Source organism: Phyllostomus discolor, chromosome 7, assembly GCF_004126475.2.
Source record: "Phyllostomus discolor isolate MPI-MPIP mPhyDis1 chromosome 7, mPhyDis1.pri.v3, whole genome shotgun sequence".
Taxonomy (NCBI): Eukaryota; Metazoa; Chordata; class Mammalia; order Chiroptera; family Phyllostomidae; genus Phyllostomus; species Phyllostomus discolor.
The window spans coordinates 41,977,632-41,989,254 of NC_040909.2; the positions used below are offsets into that span (position 1 = coordinate 41,977,632).

Here is an 11,623-nt window from a genome sequence, read left to right on the forward strand (position 1 = left end):
TCCCTAATAGAAAGAGATATATAAGAGGAAGTGCCCCATTCTTATTCTCTGGGCATGGCTATGTCTGCTGCAGCCATCTGTGGCTATGATGGAGAGTATTACAGATGGATTGTAGAGTGGATAGATAAAAAGTTTTTGGATCCCTGCTGTCATTGTCAAAAAGTTAACCTGAGAATCTATAATCTTTGCTATAAATGCAAAGATACATAAAGGGTCAGATCCATCCCCACTCGAAGCAAAGAAATGATTTTAAAAGTTGACCTAGAATTGGTGGTACTCACAGCCCCTGCCAGAGAAAATGAGAAATGTCACTATAGAATATTTCTAGTATTCACTGTCTCCACTGTATTGCCTTTTCCAAAGGTAATATAGTTAGCATCATATAGTATTTTAGATTGGCTTTTTCCAGTACTAATAATAAGCATTTAAATTTCCTCCACATCATTTGAAGCCTTGATAGCTTCTTTTTTTCTTTCTTTTTTATTATATTTCATTGATTGTGCTATTACAGTTGTCCCAATTTTTCCCCTCTGCACCCCTCCCTGTAGTATAACCACTCCCTTAGGCAATCTCCACAACATGGTTCATGTCTATGGGCCATGGGTATAAGTTCTTTGGCTACTCCATTTTCTGTACTGTATTTTACATCCCCATGGCTATTTGGCAACTACCAGTTTGTACTTCTTAATCCCCTCACCTCTTCATCCATTCCACACACACCTCTCCCATTTGGAAACCTTTTTCTTAAATAAGCCCCATTAATATTTCAAATTATAATGTTTTGGTGATAATGAACTCCTTTAGTTCTTTCTTGTCTAGGAAGTTCTTTATCTGCCATTTGATTCTAAATGATAGGTTTGCTGGGTAGAGCAATGTTGCCTGTAGGTCCCTGCTTTTCATGACTTTGAATATTTCTTGTCAATCCCTTCTATCCTGCAAAGTTTCTTTAGAGAAATCAACTGACAGTCTTATGGGAACTCCCCTGTAGGTAACTAACTTCTTTTCTCTTGCCACTTTTAAGATTCTTTATCTTTAACCTTTGGCATTTTAATTATGATGTGTCTTGGAATGGGCCTTTTTCCACTCATCTTGTTTGGGACTGTCTCTGCATCCTGGACTTGCATGTCTGTTTCCTTCATCAAATTAGAGTTTTCTTTGATTATTTTTTTTCAAGTAGATTTCCAATTTCTTGCCCTTTCTCTTCTCCTTCTGGCATCCCTATGATGCAAATGTTGGAAAGCATGAAGTTGTCCCAGAGGCTCCTTACACTATCCTCATGTTTTTGGATTCTTTTTTTCCTTCTTGTTGTTTCAATTCGTTGTTTTTTGCTTCCTGATGTTCCACATCATCGATTTGCCTCTTGGCTTCATCCACTCTACTGTCATTTCCCTGTAAACTGTTCCTTATATCAATTAGTGTAAACTTTGTTTCTGACTAGATCTTTTTTATGCTGTTGAGGTCCTCACTAAGGTCCTTGAGCATCGTAATAACCAGTATTTTGAACTCTGCATCTGATGGATTGCTTATCTCCATTTTGTTTAGTTCTTTTTCTGGAGTTTTGATCTGTTCTTTCATTTAGGCCATGTTTCTTTGTTTCTTAATTTTGGTAGCCTCCCTGTGTTTGTTTCTATGTATTAGGTAGAGCTGCTGTAACTCTCTGTCTTGGTAGTGGGGCCTAATATAGTAAATGTCCTATAGGGTCCAGTGGCACAGCCTCCCCTACCACCCAAGCTGGGTACTCAAGGTGCAGACTTTGTGTGAGATAAGTATACCTTACTCTTGTAATTGAGCCTTCATTGCTGTTGGCAGGTCAATGGGAGGGATTTATCCAGGGCAGTCAGCTTCAAGGACTAGCTGTGACCACTGACCACTAATCTCCACCCTCTGTGGAGAATCAGCTGTGCAGGGCCAGGGTGGTGGTGCTCTGATGTGGTCCGTAGCTGTCCACTGGGTGTGCAGGCTCTGGAGTTTCCCAGGTTGTGCAGGCCCAGGTCAGCCTCCACCTGTGTTCTGTCCAAGACCTCCCTGCATGAGCTATAAAGCAATATGAGATGGCTGCTACTTGTGCTGGGCTTGGAGGTTCCCAGGCAAAACCAAGCTTTGAGTCTAGGCTGGTTGTTTCTAGTGCCAGGCAGGGGTCACTTAGCAAGAGATAAGGAGGCTAGGGACTCACTGAGGCTGGTTGTTGCTTATTTGAGAAGATTTAGGAAGTATGTGAAGCATGAGCCAAGACTAGCCATTCATATGGAAATGCCACTCTTAACAGCTTGGATGGGCTGTAATTTGGGTGGAATGGAGCCTCCAGGAGATCTTCTGGATGGGGCAAACAGTGTTAGCCAGGTTGATGGAGTCTCAGATATGGCATCCACCTGTTGGCTCAGTGGTTCTGTGTGGGGAGGGTTTAGAAGAAGGACATGGCCTCTGCTTGCCTTTCTGTGTGGGAGAAACTGTCCCCCAGCTCTTTCCTTGATGCCAGACACTTCAATTCTCCCCTGTATGCCAGGAATGCCTTTTAAGCTGATACCCCAGTACTGGAGCTGAGAGGGAATGAGCCTAAGTAAGTCTATGTGTGGGTTCTTTAAGGAGAAACTGCTGGGAATCTAGCAGTTTCTTCCACTGACTCAACCCCTGCTGGTTTTTACAACCAGAAGTTGTGGGGACTTATCTTCCTAGCACTGGAACCCTGGACTGGGGGCCTGGTGTTGGGCTAGGACTGCTTGTCCCTGAGATATCCCTCCCAAATTTTTATTTACTGGACACAGAAGTGGGACCAGCCTGTTCTGCATCTCTGCCCCTCCTACCTGTTTGGGTGCATATGGTTTCTTTAATTCTGTAGTTGTTGGACTTCCATTCAACTTGATTTCTGATGGTCCTGAGTGATAGTTGTTCCATAGTTTAGTTGCAATTTTGATGTGGTTGTGCAAGGAGGTAAGTTGTGGTTACCTACACCTCCAACTTGACTGGAAGTCTCTCTCTCTCTCTTTTTTGAAAGCACTGAATTAGGTTGAAGTGTCTTTGCTCAGGGTGTGTAAAGCTCCAGATGGTCAGCTTAGAACCAGTGTGAGAATGTGTGTCTATGCCATCTGCTAGCGGTTGAGATTTCCTTAGGGGCAATCATTTTTGCTTCTTATAGACTTTGTGTGGCCCAGAAGTGAGGGTGTGGTCTAATCACTGTATACCTATTGGTGGAGTGGAACTTCTGGGCCATATGGTATTATTACATTTAACATTTTTTTAAAAGATTTTATTTATTTATTTATTTTTAGAGAGGGAAGGGAGGGAGAAAGAGAGAGAGAGAGAAACATCAATGTGGGGTTGCTGGGGGCCGTGGCCTGCAACCCAGGCATGTGCCCTGACTGGGAATGGAACCTGCGACATTTTGGTTCGCAGCCCGCACTCAATCCACTGAGCTACGCCAGCCAGGGCTTACATTTAACATTTTGAGAAACTTCCAAATTGTTTTCCAAAGTCCTCCATTTACATTCACTCCAACAAGGTGTGAAGGATCCAATTCCTTTATTCTCAACAATACTGTTATTATGTTTTTAATTTTAGCCATCCTAGTGGGTGTGAAGACATATCTCAATGTGTTTTGATTGATGGAGTGGAAGAGAAACATTTTGTTTTTCTACTTATCTGTGCATCAATGGTTGCTCGTTGTATGTGCCCTGACCCAGGATCAAGTCCACCACATTGGTGTATTGGGATGATGCTCTAACCAACTGAGCTACCCAGCCAGTGCTGTTTCAGTTGATTTTTGACAAAGGTGTAAAAACTATTGAAAGGGGAAAAGACAGTCTTTTGAGTAAATAGTGCCACAACAATTAGATATCCATAAGCAAAAGATTAATCTCAATCATAACTTATCATAAACAAAAATTAACTCAAAATGGATTATAGACTTACATGTAAAGATTAAAACTATAAATCTTCTAAAAGGAAATAAATAACGCTGGCTGGTGTAGCTCAGTGGATTGAGCACAGGCCTACAAGTCAAAGGGTTACTGGTTTGATTCCCAGTTGAGGCACATGTCTGGATTGCCAGCTGGGTCCTCAGTAGGGGGTGTGCAAGAGGCAACCACACATTGATGTTTCTCTCCCTCTCTTTCTCCCTCCCTTTCCCTCTCTCTAAAAATAAATAAATAAACAAAATCTTTAAAAGGAAACAAAGAGGAAATTTTTTTTTATGACCCAGACCAGGAAACATTTTTTTAGATATTATATAAAAATATAGCCCATAAAATAAAAAATGATAAATTGGCCTTTACCAAGATGAAGAACTTTTGCTCTTGAAAAGATACTATTAAAGGAATAGAAAGATGAGCCACAAATTAGGAGAAAATGTTTGCAAAACACACATATCTAATAAGGACTTGTTTACACAAAATATAAAGAACTCTTAAAATTTTATTATGAGATAATGAACAGGCCAATAGAAAGTGGGCATAAAACCTATGCATGAAATTTTTATAGTAGCTTTTTTGGTAATTGTCAAAATGTGAAACAATCTAAATGACCTTCAAATTGGTGAACAGAAAAAAATTATAGTTTATCTATATAATGGATCACTACTCAGCAATTAAAAAGAACTAACTACTATTACACCCACCAGCATGGTTGAACTGCAAATGCATTATGCCAAGTTAAAGAAATCAGATTCAAAAGGGTACATACTATGTGATTTCATTTATGTGACATTGTTAAAAAGACAAAACCCACAGGGATCAAAAATAGACTTCCAACCAAGATGGAGGTGTAGGTAGATAGACTTTGCTTCCTTCAACAATTGAAAGAAGGACAAAAACCAATTTAAAAACCAAAAATAACCAGAACTGCCAGAAAATCAAACTGTATGGAAATCTGACAAATTAAAGAAGAAACATTCATTCAGAATGGGAGGAGGGGCAGAGACGGGCAGCCAGAGGGGAGAGGAGGAGGCAAGCTGATGGACTGGGTGGGTAGGTGAGGTAGCAGCTGAGTGATCCTATGTTTGTGTGCAGGTAAACTGGGAGGAACAACTAGAGAGTGAGACAGACTGCATAACCCAGGGTTCTAGCACAGGAAACTAAAGCCTCGAAACCTCTGGCTGTAGCACTGGCTGGTGTGGCTCAGTGAATTGAGCACCAGCCTGCTAACCAAAGGGTCACTGGTTCCATTCCCAGTCAGAACACATGCCTGGGTTGCTGGCCAGGCCAGGTCCCCAGTAGGGGGCACGCAATAGGCAACCACACACTGATGCTTCTCTCCTTCTCTTTCTCCCTCTCTGTCTAAAATAAATAAATAAAATCTAAAAAGAAGAAGGAGAAGGAGGAGAAGGAGGAGGAGGAGGAGGAAGAAAGAAACCAAACCTCTAACTTTAAATATCTGTGTGGGTTGTGGTGATGGGAGAAACACTTAGCCTCACAGGAGAGTTCATTGGAGGGACCCACAGTATCCTAGAATGTACACAAACCCACCCATCCAGGAATCAGCACCAGAAGGGCCAAATTTGCTTGTGGGTATCAGGGGAAGTGACTGAAAGTGGGGTGAGAGCCAAACAAATGGCATTGTTCCTTCTCAGACCCCTCTCCCACATATACCACCACAACGCACTGAAGTGGGTTGCCCCACTCTAGCAAATACCTAAGGATCTGCCCCTTAAAACTTAACAGGTGCACTCAAGACAAAGAGATATGGCCCAAATGAAAGAACAGATAAAAACTCCAGAAAAAGAACTAAATGACGAGGAGATAGCCAACCTATCATATGCAGAATTCAAAACACTGGTAATCAGGATGCTCACAGATATGATTGAGTATGGATGCAAAATAAAGGAAGATGTGAAGGCTGTACAAAGTGAAATAAAGACAAATATACAGGGAACCAACAGTGAAGAGAAGCAAACTGTACTCAAATCAATGATTTGGGATAGAAAGAAGAAACAGACATTCAACTAAAACAGAATGAAGAAGCAGAATTCCAAGAAATGAGGAGAGGCTTAGGAACCTCTGGGACAACTTTAAACATTCCAACATCCAAATCATAAGAGTGCCAGGAGGAGAAGAGGAAGAGGAAGAAATGAGAACTTATTTGATAAAGTAATGAAAGAAAATTCCCCCAATCTGGTGAAGGAAATAGACTTCCAGGAAGTCCAAGAAGTTCAGAGAGCTCCAAAGAAGTTGGACCCAAAGAGGAAACACACCAAGGCTCGTCATAATTACAGGACCCAAGATTAAAGATAAAGAGAGAATCTAAAAGCAGCAAAAGAAAAGCAGCGAGTTACCTACAAAGGAGTTCCCATAAGACTGTCAGCTGATTTCCCAAAAGAAACCTTACAGGAAAGGAAGGAGTGGAAAGAATTAATCCAAGTTGTGAAAGGCAAGGATCTACATCCAAGGTTACTCTATCCAGCAAAGTATAATTTAGTGCAAGGGCAGATAAAGTGCTTCCCAGATAAGGTCCAGTTCAAGGAGTTCATCATCACTAAGCCCTTATTATAAGAAATGTTAAAGGGACTTATCTAAGAAAAAGAGCATGATCAAAACGATGAACAGTAAAATGACAACAAACACAACTATCAACAACTGAAATTTTAAAAAGCAAAAACAAATAAAAATGAACTAAGCAAACAACTAGAACAGGAACAGATTCACAGCAATGGAGATCACATGGAGGGCCATCAGTGGGGAGGGGGAGGAGTGAGTATAGGGAATAAAAAGCATAATTGGTAGGTACAAAATAGACAGGGGTAGGTTAAGAATATTATAGGAAATGGAGAAGTCAAAGAATTTATATGTACAAACCATGGACATGAACTAAGGGGAGGGAGATGCTGGTAGGAGGGGAGTGCAGGGTGGAGTGTGATAAAGGGGAGAAAAAATGGGATAACTCTAATAGCATAATTAATAAAACATACTTAAAAATAATCACATGGTTGTCTAGGATTTAGGGTGCGGTGAAGAGCCAACAATAAACAGAAAGTAGGAAACTTTGGGAGGCAGTGGAATTGTTCTATATCTCAATTTTGGTAGTGGTTACAAGACTGCGTGTGTTTGTCAATACTGAAAAATGTGAATTTTATTGTATGTAAATTATACTTCAATAAATCTGACCTTTAGAAGTTATCCTTTGTGATTTTAACTAGAAGTTGGAAAAATGTGGTTCTAAGTTAAAATATTCTAGGATCATTTCTGTATGGAGGAACATAGAGATCTTAATTTACTTTAGATTTTTTGTTAAGTATGAATGTATGTAGGTGTAGGGATAACCAATAAAGGTTAGATATAAAATACAGAAATCTCTTATTTAGTAATCTGTGTTAGAAATCACATATTTTTTTATGAAAACACACACAGGAAGAAGTCTGGTTCCCATTAATTTACATGGGAGAAATTATAATGCATGACATGTCAACAGCAAGCTTCAAACAATTTCCTAAAACATGAATAAAATACAGTGAAACTTCTGCATACAAGCAACAATCTATCATGTTAAGATTTAACATGATTAAAACCATTGAACCATTGATTCCTTTAAAACAGCAGTACTGGCATAAGGGTAGACATACAGACTGATGGAATAAAATAGCCTAGAAATAAATTCTCATATGTATGGTCAATTCATTTTCAAGAAGGGTGCCAAAATCATTCAATGGGAAAAGGACAGTCTTTTCAATAAATGGTGCTGGGACAACTAGGCAGTCACATGCAAAGAGTGAAGTTGGACTCTTACCTTACATTACACAGAAAAGTTAATTCAAATGGATCAAAGACCTAAGTGTAAGAGCTAAAACTATAAAACTGTTAGAAAACATAGGGGAAAGATTTCATGACATTATGTTTAGCAATGATTTCTTGGATATGGCACAAAAATCATAGGCAACAAAATAAAAAAAACTGATAAACTAGACTTCATCAAAATTTAAAACATTTGCCTTGGCTGGTGAAGCTCAGTGGATAGAGTGCCAGCCTGAGAATGGAAGGGTCGCCATTTTAATTCCCAGTCAGGGCACATGCCTGAGTTGAGGGCCAGGTCCCCAGTAGGCGGGAGAGTGAGAAGCAACCACATATTGCTGTTTCTCTTCCTCTCTTCCTCCCTCCCTTCCCCTGTTTCTATAAATAAATAAATAAATAAATAAATATTTTAAAAAGTGTTTAAACATTTGTACATCAAAGGGTAGAAAATATTTGCAAACCATTTATGTGATATTTAGTTAATATTCTGAAAATATAAAAACTTTTACAACTCAGCCCTGGCTGTGTAGCTCAATTGGTTAGAACATCATCTCAATACATCAAGGATGCTGGTTCAATCCTTAGTCAGGACACACATAAGAAGCAACCAATGAAAGCATAGATAAGTGGAAAAACAAAACAATGTTCTTTTCTCTCTCTCTATCTCTCTCTTCTTCTAAAAAAAGAAAGCACTCCTACAATTGATCAACCCAATACAAAAATGAGAAAATAGACATGTCTTCAGAGAAGATATATAAACAATAAGCATATAAAAAGATGTTTAATATCCCTAGTCATTAGGGAAATGCAAATTAAATTAAATTAATGGGAGGTAATTAGGTTTAGATAAAGTCATGAGGATAGCGCCTCCAAAATATGATTAGTGTCCTTATAAAGAGAGGACAACTAGGGCTCTCTCTGCCACTTGAGGACAGCAATCAGGAAGCCAGCTCTCACCATTTCCCTGATCTCCCATTTCCAGAACTGTGAGGAGGAAATATTTGTTGTTTAAGCCACATAGTCTGTGATATCCTCGTATAGCAGCCAGAGCTGACTAAGACAGGTGCTATAACTGCCTGGCCTGGGACCCATTTCCATGCTGTCCAGGGAGGGAAAAGGAGTGGCAGTTTTCTAAGAGAAACTGGATACTATTACCAGAAAAAAGGGAAAAGGAATGCTGGACAAACCCCATGGACTTTACTTTTTAAGAAAATCCTAACCCAAGTATATGCTTATTGACTTTAAGAAGAGAGGAAGAGGGAAGAAGTGAGGAGAGGGAGGACAGAGAGAGAGAGAAACTTTGAGCTGTTGTCTCCTGTATGCACCCTGATCAGGGATCAAACCTGCAACCTAGGTGTGTGCAACCTAAGTATGTGACCAAAAATCAAACCAGCAACCTTTTGGTGTGTGAGAGAATGCTCCAACCAACTGAGCCACCCAGCCAGAGACCACAGATGTTTCATTACAGTTTCACATACACATTTAATGATTGATTCCTTAAGAGGTGACATTGTATTTAATACTCAAAAGCAAACAATAATCTATTTTTGTTTTGGAGACTTTATAGATAAGTAAAGAGGAAATTCCACTTACATGTAAATATGAACCCTTTAGAATTTTCCACCTAAACCCCATTTTTAAGAAATTAATGATATTTTAAGGCAGAATGGTACGAATGGCTCCATACCTGAAAATGGAATTTCCTTTTGTTTCTTCTTTAGTACATCTCAGTTTTCTTAAACTTTAGTACCTAAGAATGACAGAATGGGGTGAAATAAGGGATGTTTTTAAGAGTAATTTTTTTTTCTTATAGACATTTTCAGGGACCTTAATGACTTCAATGTCTTTAAGGTTTGTAACATGGCTTCACTGTTGCCAGCTTTCTTTAAATTTCTGCAGAAACACATGCTGGTAATAAAGGGTAATTTATACTATATTCCTCCTTGGTTGCATTTTGTCTTTAGAACTGAACCTAAAAAAGATAAAATCCTCTCTATTAATGCTTACTGAGCATCTACTATGTAACCAACATCTCACATTTTACCTCATTTAAACCATGTGAGGTTAAAGAGTTGTTAGTTCAACTTTATAGATTCAAAAGTGAGGTTCAGCCCTGGCTGGTGTAGTTCAGTGGATTGAGTGCCATCCTGCAAACCAAAGGGTCACCGGTTTGATTCCCAGTCAGGGCACATGTCTGGGTTGCAGGACAGGTCCCCAGTAGGGGGAGTGTGAGAGGCAACCACACATTGATGTTTCTCTCCCTATCTCCCTCCCTTCCCTCTCTAAAAATAAATAAATAAAATCTTTTTTTAAAAGTGCGGTTCAGAAAATTTAAATAACTTACTCAATCCCACAAAGGTGTTGGAATCCCACAAAGCTGTTGGGTATTAGGCATTGGATATTAGGGTTAGAATACAAATGCCCATTTGTCTGACTGCATAGCTCCCATGTCTCTCTGTAAGGGCTCAGCAAGTTTGAACAGTTCAATGTAAGAGTTATGTGCACTAGCTTTGACCAAACCAGTCCCAAGTTTGAATCCTGAAACTTCCACTTTCTAGCAATGCAATGATAACAGCAAATAGCTTTGAAAGTTTTCCTAGTGCTCAGCACTTTAAGTGCACAATATCTCATTCAACCTTCCTTAACACATGGAGTGAGATACTACTAGTATCATCATCTTATTTTACAGATCATTTCACAGATGACAAAACTGAGGCTTAAGTGCAACAATCATGAGCAGAAATGAGACCTGAACCCAAACGTCTGATGCCAGTGCAGGTGCTCAAACTAAATTATATGGATTTTAAAAAGGAAAAAAGTAATTGAGAAGAATTGAATCCACTCTATGCAATTATCTATATGGTGTAGTAATTAAGTATGCATACTTTACTGGAGGCTACTTGGGGATCTCAGCTCCTCCACTTGCTAGAGGTGTGACTTTGGGCAAGTCATTTAACCTCTGTAAAATGGCCATATAGTAGTGCCTACCTGTATTAATTTCCTAGGGCTGTCACACCAAATACTACAGACTAGGTGACTTAAACAATAAACATTTGTGTTTTCACAGTTCTGGAGGCTAGAAGTCCAAAACCAAGTTGTTGTTGCCAAGTTTGCTGTCTTCTGAGGCCTCTCTCCTATGGTTGCTTTCTCACTGTGTCCTCCATGGTTGTTTCTTGATCTATGTGCTGTATATCCTACTCTCTTCTTTAAACAAAAGATTTTTAAAATTTATTTTTAGACAGAGAGGAAAAGAGGGAGGGAGGGAGGGAGGGAGAGAAACATCAATATGTGATTGCCTCTCGTGCGCCCCCTACTGGGGACCTGGCCTGCAACCCAGGCATGTGCCCTGATTGGGAATCCAATCAGCTGGAAGGCTCAATCCACTGAGCCATACCAGTCAGGGTCCTAATCTCTTCTTATAAAAAGTCATATTGGATTGGGGCTCACCCGTATGGCCTCACTTTACCTTAATTACCTCTTTAAAGGCCATATCTCCAAACACAGTCACATTCTGAGGTGCTAGAGGTTAGTACTTCAATATATAAATTGGTGGGGAGGGCACAATTCAACCCATAACACAGTCTCATAGGGTTATTTTAAAAATTAAATAACACAATACACATAAAGCAAAGATCAGGAGCCTAGAATATTTTAAGACCTTAATAACTGTTCAACATAACTGACCACTTAACTTAGACATAAGCGTATTCAGCAAGTCACACATCTTTCTTTGGTAGGATGATATTGGCTGGATGTGCCCTGGGGGCTTCTCTGATGATGCTCAGTCCAACATCATCTTTTAAAAAATATATGGAATGCATCACAAATTTGCATGTCATTCTTGTGCAGGGGACATGCTAACCTTCTCTGTATTGTTCCAATTTTAGTGTATGTGCTGCCGAAGTGAGCAC

At 39.6% G+C, this 11,623-nt stretch overlaps 1 non-coding gene and 1 pseudogene across 1 annotated transcript; both read right to left on the reverse strand.

Annotated features, from left to right (window-relative positions):
* Positions 1-9,517: 9,517 nt before the first annotated feature.
* Positions 9,518-9,627, reverse strand: LOC114502193 (annotated as a pseudogene).
* Positions 9,628-11,516: 1,889 nt separating this feature from the next.
* LOC114502244 lies at positions 11,517-11,623 on the reverse strand. The gene has a single exon (XR_003685074.1). It is a non-coding gene; the product is annotated as a U6 spliceosomal RNA (small nuclear RNA).